This window comes from Crocodylus porosus, unplaced genomic scaffold (genome assembly GCF_001723895.1).
Source record: "Crocodylus porosus isolate Cpor-Errol unplaced genomic scaffold, CroPor_comp1, whole genome shotgun sequence".
NCBI classification, from domain to species: domain Eukaryota; kingdom Metazoa; phylum Chordata; order Crocodylia; family Crocodylidae; genus Crocodylus; species Crocodylus porosus.
This window is the reverse complement of record NW_017728942.1, coordinates 5,172,110-5,191,834: the sequence shown is the minus strand read 5'-3', so window position 1 is coordinate 5,191,834 and position 19,725 is coordinate 5,172,110. Positions and strand designations below refer to the sequence as shown.

At 44.5% G+C, this 19,725-nt stretch overlaps 1 long non-coding RNA gene across 1 annotated transcript; it reads left to right on the top strand.

Moving 5' to 3' along the window:
- Positions 1 to 398: 398 nt before the first annotated feature.
- Positions 399 to 15,631, top strand: LOC109318729. The gene is made up of 3 exons (XR_002103307.1): positions 399 to 481; positions 6,168 to 6,177; positions 15,620 to 15,631. It is a non-coding gene; the product is annotated as an uncharacterized LOC109318729 (long non-coding RNA).
- The last annotated feature ends 4,094 nt before the right edge of the window (positions 15,632 to 19,725 follow it).

Below are 19,725 nucleotides of genomic sequence, written 5' to 3'. Positions count from 1 at the left end.
TGCTTTTGGCACTTCCTTTCCATGACCCCATTCATTGCTGATGCGAGAATAAAGCAAAAGATGGTTCTTGGTTAAACTCTGATCCCTAAAAACACCAGATGTGAGCCATATGACAGACCTGCCAAGGGCAGGAGGAAGATTTGTTAGCCTGCATAAATTCACACTCACCCAAAGTATATCAATGTGCTTGCAGGCACCTGAGTGAACATCAATGTAGGAAACATACAGTCCCTGCTCACTCCCCCGTGTCCCACCACTAAACTTTCTCACCTTGTATGTAGGGCTGCTGGGAAAATGAAAACTGCCAGCCAGGCAGCACATGACTTTGCAGGTAGATTCATGAACACACAGCCACCCTCATCCCTTTGCAAATAAAATCTGCTTCTTGTTAGAGGTGAAGAAAAATGATTACAGGAAACCCTCGCTATTCGTGGGTTCGGCATTCATGGTTTCAGATATTCGCGAATGCCGAACCCGCATTGTAATACACTTAAAGGAGCTCCTCGGGAGCTTCATGCTTGTTGCCGCCAGGCTCCCACCACCACCATTGGCTGCCACTGCCGGCATGGCGCTCCCACCCTTGCCACCGCCGGGGGCACTGCGTTCAGGAATGCAGATGGCGTTCATGAACACGGTGCCTTATTCGTGGATTTCGCCATTTGCGGTTATGTGAGAATATATCCCTCGTGAATGGCAAGGGTCTCTTGTATTTTGGGATGACAGTCAATAAGGGCAAGAGAAAATGCAATATGGCAATACAAAGCCCTGTGCTTGGGATGGAGTAATCACACGCACAAATATAGACTGGGAAGAATTGGTTAGGTTGCATCTGCATGAAAGGGCCTGGGGTTATGGTAGACCATAGGCTGAATATGTGTCAACAGTGTGCTGCTGCTAAAAAAAAAAAAAAGGCAGTAGCATACTGGGGTGTTTCATAGCAGTAAGACCTGTAAGTCAAGGGAGCTGATCCTTCTGCTTTATTCAACACTAGCAAGGCCACACTTCAAATGCTGTGTCAAGTACAGTTTGGGACACTGCACTTCAATCCAGACATGGAAAAATAGAAAGAATTCAATGGAGGGTATAAAACATGATTAGAGATCTGGAAAACCTGACTTACAAGGACAGGCTAAAAGACTAGGGTTAGACAGCCTGGAAAAGAGAATACAGAGGGGGATTTGATAACTCATCAAATACCTGAAAAGCAATTATAAGCAGGATAGGAGGATGAGAAGCAATGATTGCAAATTATGGCCAAGGAAGTTTCGGTGGGATATTGAAATGAACTTTCTGACTATGAGGGTGGTCAAGCACTGGACCTGGCTGCCTAGAGAAGGTGTGAAATCTCCACCCATGGCCATTTTCAAGAGCAGATATTTATCTAGGATGGTTTAGACAGGGATGACCCTGCCCTGAGCAGGGGGACAGACTAGATGACCTCCTGAGGACCCTTCCAGCCCTACTTCCCTTCAATTCTATAAAGTCTTGTCTTTCCTGAAACTCTTTGAGAACCATCCCACCATTTCTTTTGGTGCACAAGTTTCTTCCGCAGAGCTGGCCTTCAGGAGCACATGCACTACCACTCTGCCTGAAGTCAGAACGTGTCTTTCCTTAGATGCTTGTGAAAATCTGTTAGACATTTCTTCCTGCATTGTGGCCAGATTGCCTTTTACTTTATTTAAAGCCAGGCTTTGCTGTTTGAGCCTCCCCTAAAATACTCTTTCCCTAGTCCCCACAGAGCCTTCACTTTCCTTCTGTACCTTTTCCATAATGTCATTTATAACATAAAGTGCTGAGCCCTCCATGCTGCACACAGCATTTTTCATGTGGCCAGGTCAGGGGAAGAGCTATCTCCTTCGGCTTGTAACTGAGTCTTGCCTTGCACTCCAGCACCCTATTTGCCTGTTTTGCAGCTACTGCTGCCAGAAGGTCTGTTTCCTCTTCTGCTTCCTCTAGAAAAATTCCATCCAAAGTATATTTTGCCTTTTTATTGGTCCTCCCCAGACATGTGGCCTTCCCTTTATTGACATTGAATCCATATGCCAATCTCATCAGCGCGTGCAGACTTCAGGCACAGTTCTCGTAGTGCTCCCTCGATGAATCAATTTCCATTTTCCAGGTCATATCCCTTCATATTCCCCTGTTCCACAAGCAGCACAGCACCTTTCTCCAGGTAATCTGTATACCTGGGGCAGCACCGATCCCACACACCAGGCAGCTGCGCTCTCTGTCCTCCAGATCCCTTCTGCAAACACATCTCCCACCTGCTCTGCCAATGATCCTTTAATTAATTCCTTTTAAACAGTTATATTAAGTATATCATATACAAAGGAGCTCGAATCATGTGAACTGTGCTGTCCCACCTGGTCCAACCTGAGCACCTGCCGCATTCCTGGTTGCTGAGAGGTAACAAATAAACTGCGGTCTGTGGACTCACTGTGGCATCCTTACCAGTGCTTAGGTAACGCTAAACTCTTTGGAGCTTTATTCACTTGGGGCCTACTCCAAAGCCCACTGAAATCAACGAGAACCTTTCTGTTAGCTGCAGTGGATTTTGGATCAGTAAGTAAAGCTGACTTCTGTAAAACACAGCCCTCTAACGTTCCCCTCACTGCAAGTTTAGACCCCTGGAGGGGTCAAAAAAAACAGCTGTGGGGGAAAAAAGTGTGGCAGGGCACAGTCCTCCACAGAGGTGCAGTTGCCTTCCTGAGGCAACTGGAGGCTTGGTCCTCCAGGACGCTCCGATAGCTAGCCAGAGCATCTCTATGGCTGGCCCTTGCCCTAGTGCTGAAGCACGTTGCCTGCCCATGCAGAGCAGGCAGTGTGCCAGCCACAGGGAGCTGGACCTGGGCTCCTGCTGGTAAGTGGGGGGTGGGGTGGGCTGGAAAGGAGGAAGGGGACCATGGGGAGGACCCCCATCGGCCCCACCCACTCCTTCAGCCCCCCGGATTGCTGCTCTGTTTGGCCCCATCTTCCATCTGCCCCCTGAGCCCACCCGATCGCTGCCCCACCTGGCCCCAGCATCCTAGCAATTAAAAAAAAAGCCCACACTTAGCAGCAGTAGCGTCTGCCATTGAGGTCAGTGGGGCCTCGTGGTGGAGCCCCCCAAGCAGCATGGGACCTGGGTGACAGCGCATGGAGCTGCACAGCACCCTGCTGACCCTGGCCTCACCTGCGCAATGGGGCAATGGCAGTGTGGGTCACAGATGGCCAGAGGCTGCAGGGGCAGGTGGGGCAGGCTCTGCCACAAGGCTCCAGTGACCCGCCCCACAGCAGTTGCTACTTCTGGTGAGTGTGGGGCTTTTTTTTTTTTTTTTTGAGTTCTGGACTGCTGAGGCTGGGTGGGGGGGCATCAGGGGTGGGGCAGGATGGGGCAAGGTCGGGGGCTGACCAGGGAGCCCCATTCCCCCCATTGTCCTGTGCTGTGTGTGGGGGGCTCTGCCAGATGGCCCCACAGCCCCTGCTACTGCTGGTGAGTGTGAGGCTTTTTTTTTTTTTTTTTTGGTAAGTGCTGGGAGGCTGAGGCCAGGGAGCTGTAGCCCCTGTGGGGGGCTGTGGCCCCTGTGAGAGGGCTGTAGCTCTGTGGGGGGCAGTCCGTGAGCTGTGCAGGAGGCTGCGCCCTGTGGGGGGAAGGGGACCCACCCTGCTAGAGCAGCCCCACTGCACAATCCACCCACACATACCCACACATACCCACACAACCCATGGCCCCCCACATCCCTCCACCCTGTTCCCATCTCCTTTCTGAAAACTCCACATCCCCTCAGCACACACCCTGCATGCCCAGCTGCCAGACAGGATGAGACCTGCAGCCAGGAGCTGTTGTTGCAGGGGCAGCTGTCCTCACATCTTGGTTAGTGAAGAGGGTCACAGGGTGCTCTAATTGCTCTAGGGTAGGAAAACCAAAGGCAAACAGCAAAACATATAGGTATTTAGAATTTATTTTATTATGATGATGGAGACACTGGTAGGCTTCCAAATTGCTTTAACACTGTAGATATATCAATAAAACATTGCCCAGTTGATCACTGTCTCTCTGTTTCTTACTCTCTCTCTCTATATAGTGGCTTTTTGTTTTAATTGTGGAGGAACATGGATTTCGGGGTATTTTAAAGAGTGACTTTTGGATTTTTTTATCAGGGATTTTTCACTTTTCAAATACAGAACACCAGAATTCCTGCTAGGGAGGCCAGTGGCAGGACCCAGGCAGAGGAGCCTGTTCAGAGCTGCCATCTTGGACCCAGCTGGAGGTGGCTGACATCCTGGCCAGCTGGGGCCAGGAGGACACGCTTTGACAGTTCATAGCAGGCCACCACACCCAGAACATCTTCTGGGTGATAGCTGCCCAGATGGCCAGGCAGGGGGCACACATGGCAGTAGTGCCACACAGAGGCCAACTCTGCAGCCACAGCTCAGTGGCAGCTGGCCCAGATGCCTCTACTGGCTGTGCAGTCGCCATCCAGGCCTGGCTGTGCAGCAGGTCACAGCCAGGCAGCAGTGCCCACTGTGGGGGGGGCGGTGCAGGGAACTCTCAGGGCTGCTTCAGCAGTCCAGCTGGCACAAGGGGTAATGTCCCCAGGTACCAATTGGCTGGGACCCAGAAGCTCCTGAGGACTAGTAGCCCTGAGCTACTCAACAGGGCAGCTTTTTATACTGCTGGGGACAGCACAGGTGCTGGCCCCAGGCTCTAGCTCCCCCGGCTACAGATCTAGGAGGAGCCAGGCAGGGTTATTTTGCCCCAAGTGGCACAACACCAAAGTGCATGTCCGGGGACATGCGCTGAGGCAAAAAGCCCTGGCTCAAATTTGCACCGCTTCTGTCTGAGCTGCTGCAAGCGCACGTGTTTGCATGTGTGGATGCACCCACAGGGGCTTACACACATGATGCTGCAGCCAAGCTAGGGCACTCCAATTAATCCAGTATGCTCTAACACGTCTAATTCAAACATCTCAGAAGAAGTGTATAGGCACCTGTGTTTACAGAGCAGCACCTGGCTACAGTTGCTTATCCAACCTATAGGCTCATCAGGCAAAGGGCTTTGAGATGCTGCAAGATGTATGTGTGCGCTTGTATGGACGTGCCCTGTGGGTTTAAACATGGCCACTGGGGCATTGAATGAGCTTTAGTTAAAGCAACCCTTTGCCATTTTTAAACATGCAGGGGCTCTCCAGAAACAGCTGTAATTAAAACACCCCACCCCCACCCCTGAGCACATGTATAGGTACCCACAGATCCTAGGGTCTACCTTCTGGCTTAGTGCCTGGTTTTGGAGCCAGGACACATGACATGTTTATACCAGTGTGACCTATCCTTACTCCTATATTTACTGTAGAAGATGAGAGGACACAATTTATTTTCCTACCTACCCCAGTGTTACTTAATTGAATCGAGTGTAGCATCACCCTGGGAAAACAGCAATAAATATACAATAGGGTACAATGAGGTAGGTATTATATATTCACAGGTGTCATCATTGTCTCAGTGCAAACATCCTACTGCCTGCTTCCTGCCACCTAATCATGCGGCAGTATAATTAGTGTCTTCTGTCATAGGTGCCCAGCTGGTCATCTCTTTGCTGCAGATCCTGGGGTAGTTTCCAGCAGTGTACAGTCCCAACGTACATGACAGCAGTGTTAATGTGTCACAATGTTCTGTGTGTAGGGGATGGATTTAGGCACCCTTCCCCGATGGCTAAGGGGTGCACAGCCACGCTTTTTGCTTGTGGTAAGAAACATCTTGTGCAGGTCCTTTGTACCACGGATGAATTTCACCTTTATGTTTCTAGGATGCTTTGTGACCCTCAGATGTAGGACGACAGGTACCCAGAGTCCTGTGGACTACTGAAATATTTGACCAAACAAAGGCAGAATATACAGTGACCCCACAAGGGTTAAAAAGGACTTGAAAGGATTTTGCAGTCTTCACGGGTCCTTCACTGGTGTCAGAAAATGTCTGACACATTTTTGCCTAAGAAGACAAATAAAAAAGCAGCGCCTGTGAGATCTCTCTGACAGGGGGAGTATTTGGTCCCTGGTCTAGTGCCACATGATGCACCTGTGGCATGACGATATCTGGAAACATATGCCCCTAGCCATGAGTGGGTCTTTACTTATGGATCTATTCTTCTGCTGTGGCACACACATAACTCCTATTGACATTAACAGGAGTTAAATGTGCGTATGGAGAGAAGAATTATAGAGCTGCTTGAAACTGTGACTTCACACATGCAACACACTCTCCATTCCAACTCTGTTTCTGACTTGCACACCACAATTGCAAAGTAAGAAAATCTCTCATTTTGTCCTGATGTTTTTCATAGATCCCAGCATAATAAAATCTGCCTGAGGCAACCACCCAATAGACCTGCAAAAAATGGTTGCCTGTTAACTTTTAACTACTTGTCAAAGAAAATTATAATGGGATCTTGGGAGAGACAAGAAAGTTGTCCCTTACATAAGAAATTTGCCATTTGGAGGTGATACTTAGCATAGGTTTCATTCTGCCTATGGCATGTCTACTCATTTTCCATGATTGCTGATTTTCATTTGACCTTTTTCATTAGTTTCTCAAAACTTTCTTTCATGGCATGATCTTTTGGTGATATGGAGTTGTTTTAAACAAATTAGCAGAGAGTCATCTTCCAGAATTAATTCCAAGAAGTTTTTGACATGGAATAGCAAAAATCTAGAACTCTTGGTTCAGCGATGACACCTTTTATTAGACCAACTAAGAAATCACAAAACAATTGTCTTTTTCTGCAAGCTTTGGGGCTCACATGCCCTTCATCAGGCTCAGAGAAAATTAAAGATGGTAAAAAGTCCCCATAGTTAGGACATAAACTTCATTTTTTGTGATTTCTTAGTTGGTCTAGAGAAGGTATCATCTCTGAACCAAGAGTTCTAGATTTTTGCATTTCTTTGCATCTCAGACCAGCACAGCTACCAAATACATTGCTGGCATGGAATAAAACAGTTTTAGCAGATGTCCACTTTCTTCTGCTTCCACTGAAGGGTAGGATGATCTAGCAATTAAGGTGCTCAGCTGAGTTTCTGGAAATCTGGATTCAAGTCCTATAACTACAGCAGACATACTGTTGGTAGTGGCAGTCCCTCACGGGTGAGGATGCTTGCTCCCATGGACCAAGTAAAGGGTTGTAAATGAGTCTGTTGATGGCTAAGAAGGCCACTCTGAGAGCCACAGACTCTCTGGCAAACGTTGTATGACCCTGAGTAAATCATTTAATCTCTCAGTGCCTCAGTTGCACCTCTATTGTATCCAGGAAGGCTGGGATTTTCAAAGGGGCCTGATGGAGTATCTGTCCAATCCCCATTTCTTTGTCCAAAGGGGTTTGGTCACCTGTGGTTTGATCCTTTGGAAAACAGATCAGAAGCTTTTCTTATGCTTATGTGCAGCTCCTCACAACCTGGGGTCTTTACTGGATAAGGATTATAGCTTCTACCTCACAAGTCAAACAGCTGTATACACAATTAATCATTATAGTGAATAATGCATGATTAGTAGCAATAATTTTAGTGCATGTGCACATGTGCATGTGCACTTGACGGATCTATATATCCATTTGTATTAGCTCCATGGCCTTTTACTTGGTAGACTAGATGATCTGTTGCTTTACTGAATGTGGGTCTAACTCTCTTAATGCAGGTTGATGGACTGGTTGATTGAACCATAGCTTCTTTATATAATTCCATCACATTACCCCAACCTGTTTCTTCTTGAAATGCACTTAACTGTTTAAATCAAGACACCTTACTACCTGGAGGTGAGAAAATACTCTCATAAATGCCTTATTAATTCCTTAAATTAATTAAGGAATTAATTAAGACCACCTGAAACCTGAGCTCCTGCTCCTGCCTTTATTTCAGGGTAATTTGCACTATCACAGATCCTCACAGGAGGCAAGAGGCTTCATACCAGCTATGAACTGACTGCCCAGAGGAGTTTGCCATCTATTGTCTCCTCTGTGAAATCCTATGAAATATGAACTTTCATTTCTTCCCAGGAGAACTTTTACAATCTTTTCTCCAATGCCTGATGAATGGTGCTTGCAATTAGAGAATTTTTTTTTGCAAAAATCTTGGTCTAACAAAAGATATCACCTCTACTACGGGTCCTAATTGCCTTTTCCTCTGAACCAATATAGCTACAACCTGGATACCTTATTAATCCCTTATTCTTATGTAAGTCAACTTCATGGGACAATAGGAGAGACGTACCATAGTGCAGCTGAATTCAGTATACCCGTTCCATCTGTCTGCACCAGGTACACACTACACGGTGCAGAAAATGGCACACTGGCACAGTAAATGGAACCCAAACCTCAATAATTTACCTCTGGTTTCATTCGGTGGTAAGCTACTGTGGTTTAACTTTACTTACAGCAAGTTAGGAGCAGACAGATGAAACGGTTATCCCAAATCAGCTGATGCACACCCTCAGGCTACAAATTGCCCCCTTTTAAAATGATGAAACTATCCTGGGTCATAAAGATTGACAGGGCTAAGAACGTGGCACACTAAATTAAAGAGAACGTGATGGTAAACCTCAGCATATACAGCTGTGCCATAGGCTAAGGAGGAGATGAAAGCTTCTGGGGAACAGGCGTGGTTAGGTCTGAGAGCTGGCAGGGTAGAGGACTAGGCTAATCATTGATAATGAAGGGAGTAACGAGTGCCCAGGACCCAAAATTGACCACCTTCAGGTATCGCCTTGGTTGAAACCTCCGTGGGCACACAGACCTCTTGGAGCTGAGTCCGTGGCACTGTCTGGTGCAATGGTTACTGCCTTCGTCACTGTATAATTGCTTAACTGCTAAATAAATGATGCAAGAAAACACTGTCCCCATCTTATAAAGGAGCAAAAAACTTTGAAGCAAGAGCTGAACTCTTGGGTTGATAACTGTGCTAAGGAACAACATTTTGGCTGAAACTGCTGGCGATTTTATGATGAGCAAATATATTGCACTTGGATCCATTGTCAGTTGTTATGCTTGAAATATATGACTACAGTACAGGACATAAAGGAAAAGCATAGAAGTATTGCTGACAGAAATATTGTAATTCATTGTTTTATTTTTCTGTATAACAGGTGCTAAAATATGACCAATATAATATAGAAACCATAGATGGGAGTCAAAGTCTTAACATTATTACCTGCCCTAAGCATTCAAATCTTTATGAGTTAGGCCCCCCCCAAATCATGAGATCAGCTTAAAAATTATGAGATTTTTTTTTAAGTACACCGTGGGCTCTTTTTATTTGCCTTTAGGGTACAGCTGGGTCACATTTTAAAGCTTTCCTCTGAAACCAAGGGAGCTGGAAAATCCCTTTTGTTTTTAAATCAAAACTGAGATTCCTACCTAATCTTCAAGACTGGGAGCTTTGTTTGAAACATCACGTATTACGAGACTTGCAGTGAAATCAAGAGAATCACCAATGCTATAAAAATAAACACCCATCTGTCTGTCTGTCCGTCTGTCTGTCCATCCATCCATCCATCCATCCATCCATCACATAGGAAGTTTTACTTGGAATAACTTTTAGAGAGGAAAATGATAAATTTTGATTCAGAACAAGCATCAACTTTTTTATATAAATTCCTTGAAGTTATAGTGGGATAATTTTGATTCACTTTGTCTCCAAAACTAAAAAAAAAAAAAGTCATATAAGGGTAACATTTGCAAACATGAATCATAATGAAAAGAGGGTCTATTATGAATGCTAATAGGGTCCTTTTCATAAGACAGTTTTTCAACTTAACGCTGGTGCTGAATGTTTTCAAATGTAAATCTGGTCACAGGGTGCAGCCCAGGAGGTACATAAACAAGCCATATTTTTAAACACAGTGTGAAATGTGGGGTCTGACATGATCATTATCAGTGCCTCATGCATGAGTTATGAGGCATTATAAAACATTTTCATATTGCAGCAGAGAGCACTTGGAGCTGCTCTTTGGTGGTTGCATTTGATCTGAGATGCAGCGAAACTTTCTGTACTGGGTTTAGTTGTAAAAATGGAAACTGAATCAAAGGACTCTAATTTTTTATTCTGACATTATTTCTCATAAATTTGGGGCTGAGAAGGAACATTGTATAAAGTTGTCTGGTGGAGATACTGCATGAAGGCACTCCCTGGGAATGGGAGTCCCAAAGGTTTTAGGTGATCCAGCCTGGATGAGCTGCTCGTTGCTGTAAGGAGTGCTGGAGCAAGTAGCCCTGCAGGCTGAGAGGCGTTCTGGTGCCATGTCTTTCATTTAGTTTACCATACAGACTGTTCTCTTGGGCACTTTTTCAGTTTCTTTAACCCATTTGCTCAGCGTAGTTGTGGGAATTGAATGTGTCAAAGGTCTATCGGGCATTTTTCCCAATTCAAAACATATGGGATAACACAAAGATGCAGAACTTGAACAGCACAAATAAAGCAAAGACAGGGGTCAGCTTAGAGTCCTATTAAATAGGAGATTTAAGATATTTTTATTCAGCCAGCAGCTATTCCTTAGGAGGTCTTAAGGCACAACTATAGCTGGGGGGGAACCGGAACATATTGGCTCTCTGTCTTTCAGCATCTAGACGTAGCTTTCTCCTGAGCATACGTCCGGTTGGAACCTGCAAAATTCTGGCCACCATGAACTTCCACTGGTTTTGATGGGATCTCTTCATACAAAGTTAGTCTGCGGCCTGTAGCAAATATGCTAAATTAATTAAATTTACATTCAAAATTTAAAGAAAAACGAGGATAGATTTTCAAATATTGTTTCTGTCTGTGCAGCTCATTGGTTGTAGTTCAGACCGTAAGAAGCAGGGCAATCATGGTCTGATCTGAAAGTCCTGGGTTTTGGATGAAATGATCTGGTGGCTGGGTTTTTTCTTCAAAGGCTGTGATTTTCAGTAACTTTATCAACCCCATTCTTGTTTTAAAAAAGCAAACCCCGGGGTTGGCTTGAATCCAGGCCCAATTTATCAGAACCATCCAAAATGTGAGTGCTTGCAATCATCGGTTCTGGTGCCAGCTCCTCTCTATAGTAAACCCACATAAATATAGTCTGATGTGCAGATGGAACTGCTGTTTAAAGGCTCTGGGTGCAGAGAATAGCACTAGCTTACTCTCAATAGCAGGGTTTCCATAGGTCAGGCTTAGTGGAAAGAGGATTTCTTACAGAATACCTGCAATTTGCATTTAGTTATGCTGGTTTCCTGCATGACATAGTGGTGTAGAGTTCATAAAGAAGCTGGGGCATTTCAGGTTCCAGTCTTGCTAGTGCCACTGTGTTGCCTTTGGCAAGCCAAAGACAAACCTTGGCTGGGATGTTATAGTTGGGGGTGGTCAGACTAGATGACCTGAAGTTCCTTCCAGCCCCGACTTTCGATGATTCGACGATCCTGATTCTAAGCCATTTGATTTCTGTCTTGCTGCTGCAAGGCCGGCTGCTGCGGCCCTTGCTGAAGTCCTGCTAGCATAAAACTCTCAGTTGCCCTTTTGGAGAACCCCACAGATCTGTTCAGCATTATGGGATATATGGGATATATATATATGATGGGAAGGTTATGGGTTATAAATGGAGGAAATCGGGAAACTTTAAAAACGGTATGAAAAGAGATGATCACAGCTGAAACAGAGGGCACCGTGGGAAGATGACCCCAGCTTCATGCAGTGCATGGCTAAAATGTTCTCCAAGGGAGCGCTCCTGGTTGGTGCGGGGACACTGGGATTCCTATTCATGGTGCAGCCTTTTGCCAGTGCACCCCCCTGCTGTGAGGACGTGTGGAAGTGGGAGAGGCAGCCTGTGTTTCCGGCAAAACTGCAATGACAACAGCTGCCGACTGGCACAACGCTACCGAGAGAGTGCTCAGCTGTAGACATAGCCTGAGATTTCCTGCTGATGGAAGGGGACTAATATTCTTGCTGGCTTTTGTGAAGCTTAGCTAATTAAACTTTGAAAGGCTGTTGGAGGTGGCAGCCCCTCATAAGTGTGAAGGGTATATAAAGCCTCTGAGTGAGAGGTTGTCATGTGTGCTGTGATTTTTTTTTAATAATGTCGGTGAGAAAAGTCGCAGCTAGGAAACATCAGTCCGGCGTTTTCTCCTATGAGAGTTCACAACTTCTGATTTAATGTGTTCTGGAAACCATGAGAATCATAGCTGGAGCTTTTAGGGACTAAGGGATTGTCTATGGGAGCTGAGCACCTAAACCCTTTTAGCTGCTTTATGAATGCCAACCCAGGTCATTCCCAGATCCCATGTACTTTCAAAGCAGTGGGGTGAGGGATGGGGTGAGACGCATGGTTTCATTGTCAGTGTGAACAGTGAGAGATGAGATATGTGAATGAAGAAACAACAAAACCATTCGGGGGGCTTAGAGTTGGGGCCTGATTCTGTTGTCCTCCGCTACTCACACCGATCTTCACGCTTGGACTCCAGGTTGCGTGGGTGTACGGGAGGGAAGAACTGGGCCTCTCGGGATTGTGTGGGAGTAACAGAGCACAGTTTGGCCTCGTGTCACATATGGAGTACTTGCTTTTTTTCCTCTCTGTATTTTTCCAGGAACGTAATAAAAATGAGTTACAATTAAAGAAACACAAACCTCGAGGAAGCTCTATTCTGTCTGCTCGTTGCTCCACAGTATTCTACTTTTGGAGCAGCACGCCCTGGCATTGAGTTCATTTCTGGGGGCTTTTGTGAGTTGATTGCATTCAGCGTAATCACATACCAGTGGAGGGGAAAAACTGAATTTTCAAACTGATGACACATTTATACCAGAATTGTAACTTTGTGATATTAATGTATCATTTAACTTACATGTGTACTTTGGAATGTTTATAACTACTGTAAATCATAGGCGAGAGCAGCCAAGAGCGGGCCACGCGGCTTTCCAAGCACAACTTGTAAAATAAATACAACAATCGCAAAAGAACAACATTCCCCACTACAACAGGGAGCGTGTAAGTGCTCTGGTGCAGCCCTTGGTAAAATCTGCCTGAAGTCTAGGTATACGCAAGAAGAGAGTCATTTATTTCTCTCTGCTGCTGGTAGCAGTCTGCCTGTGGTCCTCAGTAAAGATGTCAAAGAGCAAAGTGTCATCAGGCTCATATGAATGAGGTTCTGGAGCTCTCACAAAGGACCAATATGACAATACCATATGGGGTGATGGCTTCATTTACCATCACTGTTCTCTTCTTTTCTATGACAGCCCAAGTTTCTTGAAATGGTCCTTCACCTTCTCTGTTAAGTGACCAAGTTCTAGGGTTTTACAAAGACCATGACCTCTGAGCAACTTGCCTTCTATGATAGCTCATGGAAAATAAAAAGTTTCTAATTCTTGGACCATAAAATTCGGTGACTGATTTCTGACCTGTTAACCTCCTGGGTTTTTTTGTTGAGGTTTTTGGTATTTTTATGATTGCTCCAGAGAATTGTAAAATACACATTTAAATGCCATCCTGCCTGATAGCAATCTAATCATTAAAACATCTAGGTTTCTTTGTTTGAAGTTAATCTCTTTTGGGTTCATCAATGCACTTAATGCCTGTTTTTCCCTCCATGAAATGGGCAGCGTAACACGATAGTTGTGATGACTTTATTCCTTAGACTGCAGTAAAAAATGATTGCGAAACTCTCTGAGAATTTCTTTCTCCTTCAAGGGCCAGAGGCTGAAGCGGAGGCAAGTCGAAAGCCGAATCAATGATGCCATCAAAAGTGGAAAATTAAGAAGGTTTTAGGATCAGAAGTGTATTTGGTCTGAGGGGAAAGAACGATGTTTTTCTAACTCTGTCTGCCTACAAATGTACTTCAATAGCAAATGCAATAGAATAATATTGCAAAAGAAAGCAAAACAAAAAACCCACCACTGAGAACAGGCATCTGTTTGAATGTATTTCTTGATAACTGACCTGAACTAAAGCACTTGTGGCTCCTATAGATGTGCAGGGAGCCAGCTCCAACACGCTGAGCATGTCAGAGCGGTATTGAGTAATCAAGTCTGCTGGAGCATTGAAATGACCGCTCTCCAGCAGCCTCCTGTGTCACGTGTATCAGCATCCCTGCACTGAAAAATGGTGGTGGGGCGCTTTGAATGAAAGGTCGTTTGATGAGCTTTAGTTCAAAGCACCCCTTTGCCATTTTTCAGCATGGGGGATGCCAATACATGTGATGTTTGGACACTATTAGTTAGCATGGTCACTAATTAAAGTGCACCCCCACCCCGTGCCTCCCAGAGCACGTGTAGAAATGCCCTTGATGCCTGAAAGCTTGTCCAACAGCTGTCCCAACTATACAGTTGCTCCAGTAAAAGATAGTGGAAAAGCCTTGCCTCTTGACAGTTGTTAACCGAGCTTTGCAGTTGATTTCTGGGCCTGTTTTCAAGCATAATGAAATCATGCAGGCCTTGTTATACGTGACACTGAGGTGTTGTTCATCAGTTTTAAGGCTAGCTGGAGACTGGAGCAGGCGCACATTTGGGCCGGCAGGATTGGAAGGTAAGAATCCTCTCCCTCCCAGTCTGGGCTTCCCCCTTGTCCATGCCCCCTAGGGCTCCCCCCACCTCCACCCCAGGGCTCCTCCCCTACCCCTATGGATTCCTCCCTATATCCCCATCCCTGCCCCCCCGCCCGGTTTGTTGCGGCTGTCTGCACTGCCTGTGCCAAGGGAGCAGGTAGGAAAGGGTTAACCCGCCTGCCCTGCACCCACTGCTGGGCTGCTACTCTTCTCCAGAGTTAACCCTTCCCTGCCTGCTCCTTTGGGACAGACAGCATGGGCAGCCACAAGTGGGGGGAGGCAGTGAGCAAGTATCTGGGGTGCTGGCGAGGGCAGGGGAGGCAGTGGGCCCAATCCAGGCCAGCAGGGGAGGCGGGGTGGGTGGGTGTCTACACTGAGGTGTAGTTGTAGTGTAACATAAGTTAGGTAGCAGGGATCAGAGATAATCCTGCCCTGGAGTGGTGCCACTTTGAGCCACCTAACGAATGTATACAACTAGTTTGAGACGTTAATGTGAATCCAGGGAATCCTGGTGGTAAAAGCTCCAGGAGCTGCCCAAAATTACCATGTAAAAAAGCCCTCATTAATTGGAGTCTTTCTACTGACTTCATTGACTTCCGATTTGGTTGTAGTCGTCCAGAGCAGTGGCTCACAACCTTTTTTGTACCAGGACCCATTTGTAAAGATTGATGGCCAGTCCTGACCCTGTGCTCCTCACTCCCAACCCACTGCCTCCCACCCCAGGCTAGGGCCTGGAACCGGCTTCCAGGGGAAGTGGTGCAGGCTCCTAGCCTGCGGATTTTTAAAAGGAAGTTAGATGAGCACCTTGCCGGGGTCATCTGACCCCGGTGCTCTTTCCTGCCAAGGCAGGGGGTCGGACTAGATGATCTACCTAGGTCCCTTCCGACTCTAGCTACTATGAAACTATGAAACCCCCAGGCCCCAGCCCCACAGTGTGTGGGGTAGGGGGTGGGTATGTGGGGGATGGTGGGGTGTGTGTGGGTTGGGGGGGCCCCAAGAAGCCCCGTTGTAGGCTGGAGCTCTGCCAGCCTGCAAGGGAATAGCCAGGGTTTCCTACATTTTTCTCCTTTAAAGGAGAATCCATTTTAAAGGTTTGATGATCCATTTTTTAAGTTTATGACACTTTCATTTATTCTTGTGACCTGCTTTTGGGTACCAACCCATGGGTTGAGAAACACTGGTTCAGAGCACACAGTGTTACCTTCCGAGTTAAAGGCAGATCATAAACACAGTGGAATAGCCAGTGCAAGTGGAGTATTCAGCTTTGCCTCCTGTTCTTGGTGCCAATGCTACAAGCATTTCGGTGTTTAGAATGGCCCTCTCCCCTGCCAGTGGGGCTGGTCCAAAGCTTAAAGTTAAGCAAATGCATCAGTATTTGCAAAATCAGGGCCCAAGATTGAAACTCTCATTGAAAATAGTTTTGATGACAAAGTACTATATTAGGCTTGTAGCAGCTTGGCCCAGTACATAGAAAGCAAAGCCAAAGGAAGAAACAGATTAGCAGAGCGTACAGAGAACAGGATCGGCATCATTGTTTGCAAGGATAGGAGCAGGAAAGAGCAAGTTATGCCCTTCGTACGCATGATGTTACTATCTGGTGAACACGTCGCTGCCTTGGGAATGCAACCTACAGAGAATCTATTGAAAAGTGTTTGCCACTGCCAGGCTAATCATGTACAAAGATGATTTTCCTGCATCTCCCACAGTGGATCCTTTCTTGTCATGTCCAACAATAAAAGAGTCCAATTCTAATACATTTCTTAGTATCTCTTTAAATACCTATCTAATGGATTGAGCCAATCTGCAGATGTAAATGCTCATTTTGTGAATAGTGTCAGTGTGCCCTTAAAACGGATGTTAGAGAAGACTTAACATAGGTTTATCTGTCCTAATTTTTCCATGAAAGATTTTTCTTGTCTTCCAACTAGAAGCAGCATTAAGTTAAAGTTATAACACCATCCTGTCAGTTTTAAATTCTATCCTTGACTCCTGTTGATTTTATATTTCTTTTCTCTCACTGGCCTGAACTGTGGATAGAATGGCACTTTAGGCAAAGGGACTTGGCTTCACATAAGCATTTGGAAAAACACCTTAAATCTATGTGAATAAAACACACTCCTAAATGTTCAGTTATTTGAGAGCCATAGCAAAGATCCTTCTATCTTCAATGGTGCAGAATCTTTCAAAAGTCATACCTGGGATTCTGCTGTATTAATCATCAGTTGAATAAAAGAGAATGAGCCTAACTTCAGGGAGTTTACATCACAGCAGCTGCTTGTGTGGATCTTCTGATTTCCTTAACATGGACTCTTCTGGCTTTCCTGTTAGCATTTACAGTACACAAGAATTATTGCATCATAGTTCTTAGGTTTAATATTCCATCTTTCAAAATATGAAGTTGCAGCTGACTCTCTGCATCCTTCTGGGATAAACGTAGGAAAAAAAGGGTTACTTAGCAGCTGCTAGATATTTTTGTTATTATTACACATGACATCATACCTAATTACAGCTTTATTACAAATTTTCCTAAAACGTAATATCAGATTCTGAAATTGTTTACAGCACAACTGGAAATAGGGCTGAGCCACAAAGTTCAGATCCCAGTGTGGGGCTAAGCTTTCCCAAAATTCAGATTTATTCAGATGCAGAATTTTAACATAGTCCTCCTGCAGAAACAGAGCAACCATGCAACCTTTTGAGGTGTGTGATAGCACCACCACGATGCTGGGTGAAGTATAGGAATGTACATTAAGGTAAATCTCTCCAGTGCAGATCTTTCATGGTGTGAATCCAGACAAAGATGCCTTTTATTTTGCCCTCATCCAATCTGTGAGATTGCAACAGAGAGATAAAGGGTGAAACTAAAACTCTCCTAGTGACTTCAAGTAAAGCTCTGATTTCATCCATGATAATGAAAGTAACTTTAGACAGACAGACAGATAGAAAATCCTTCCCAGTGAATAATTAAATCATCTGAGAAAAGCTCAGCTTATTCATTTTAAAATATGGGTGTAGGCTGATTATGGTGTTTTGGCAGTATTTGCTCAGTGCTGTTTATGATATATAGCAAGAAACCAGGAGTACAGCCAGGATGGGTTTTTGGACTGCTTTGGATATGAGGGAAAGTTGAGTTCTCCTGAACCTTTGAAGACATTGGCCTAGACTCTGCTCATAGGCTTCTTCACATAAGTGGATGGTACAGATGGATGTAAATGTATGACCTTCCAAGAAGCTGACAGAGTTTTTTGGGGACTACTTTATGAAAAGGTTAACTACAAATTCCAAGCCTATGCTTGCTTTTTTTTTTTTATTCATCTCACACCTTCTCAGTACCTTGTGCAGACTCTCAAACAGCTACTTGGCTAGACAGGAATATTGAGCTATGGTCCCAGGGCTGCAGAGAAGCACGGGCACTGCTCTCCTTACTGGAGTAATACTGGCCACGGGTGTAATATTGTGATGAGTCCCTTAGTCACTAGAAATGTTTAAAAGGGTGGAAAAAGACAATCCAGGTAACTGATCCTGTCCTCATATTAACATTTGCTTTATAGTTACAGTATTAGGAAGCTTGGCCAACTTTTACAAATGTTACTATTTTCTCAACAAAATGTCAAGTAAGTTTTCAGGGGGGAATACTTCATAACTGAAGTATGTTTTCCTAAGGGCAATAAACCACGAATAAATGTACTTTTTTTCCCACCCAGTCTTTGAGCCAAAACCTTCACATGTTTTTCAGAGGGATAAAATTATAGGTGTTTTTCTGTAGTAGGGTGAAGCTACCACCTGGGTGGCAGTGGACGAAAGCTGGGGATACTTTATAAATCTAGAAGGGGGAGGTTTTTTTGGCTGAGGGTTAAATCTTTGGTTTTTTACACATAATGTTAAAGGGAATTGCTCAAGGCATCAGGAAACTTTTGCCCATACAGTGTACCCAGTGTCTGAGTCCTACCTTTTCAGACTCATGGAAGACTGCCATGGATGGAAAGAGAGCCTTTTTAGTGCAATGGTAAGAGGAGTCAAGAGCCAGACTTTCAATTATTTCTGTATCTGACAATGCTTGGCTTGTACCATGCAGGAGAAAAACATGAAGTGAATGAAAATAATATATCAGTCTACACAGTTTTATGTGGTGCTTACTCTTGGGGTGCTGAGGCTTTGGATCATTTTACTTGCTGAGTCTGAGCAGTGTGGACTTCCATGCTGCCCCTTGCTATGCGGCTGTTGGACCAGGCCATTGGCATTTCATGGCAATTGGGAGCTGGTGGAGCTGCATTTTTCGTTTGGAAATTTTAAATCATCATCCTTGGTTGCTCAGAGCCCATGTGTGGGCACTTCGTGTTATTCTAAATCATGAGAAAGTAAATAATGACTTGCTGTGTGAATGGATCACATCCTTTTTCCAGTCTCTCTTCTCCTTTCAGCCCCTTTTGGTCCAGTTTACTCAGGCTTTAAGTTCTGCAGGTCAGGAAGTATTTCTTACCCTGTGTTTGTACAGTTTCTATTGGAACGTCTAGCCATTTTTTCTGGGCTTTTAGACACTACTATAACACTAATATCAATTGTTAATAAAAAATGGTCAGTAAGGTAGCTCAAAATAATCCAGTTAATAGAATAATAATAATAATAATAGAAAAACAATTAGGTAATAATAATACAATAATAATAATATAAAATAATAATAATAAAAATAATAACAGAAAAACAATTAGAGATTTAAAAAAATCTTGGGATTAATGCTACCAAGGATCAGGCTCTCATGAAACAATACTGCCTGTGATTTTTTTTTAAAGGTAAAACATAAATATAAAATTTCATCAGGCATTGCACTGAAGTAACAACCAGATGTTGATATCCACTGTCTGGAATATCCTGTACATACTTAAATAGTTCTCGGGACGTCAGCAGCACTGTGTAAGGTTTGCAGTATTTGGCATTAAGGAAGAAGAAATGTTAGAAAAATAATGAATTCATGTACTAACAAAAAGTAAGAAAGTAATAAAAACTGAACCAGCTGAAGCGGCAAAAGAACATTATCTTCACCTGGGATTCTGACATGGGGAATCCAGTAACCAATATTACACCAATTACTTTCACAAACCTTTCCTATTTTATTACTTATTATTGCTTCTCAGAGTCTTTTTTTTTTCCTTTTGCAGATTGTCCTGGGTGTACGAAAGCAATATAGCTAATTCCAAAATTGGACCCAACATGAAGAGCCC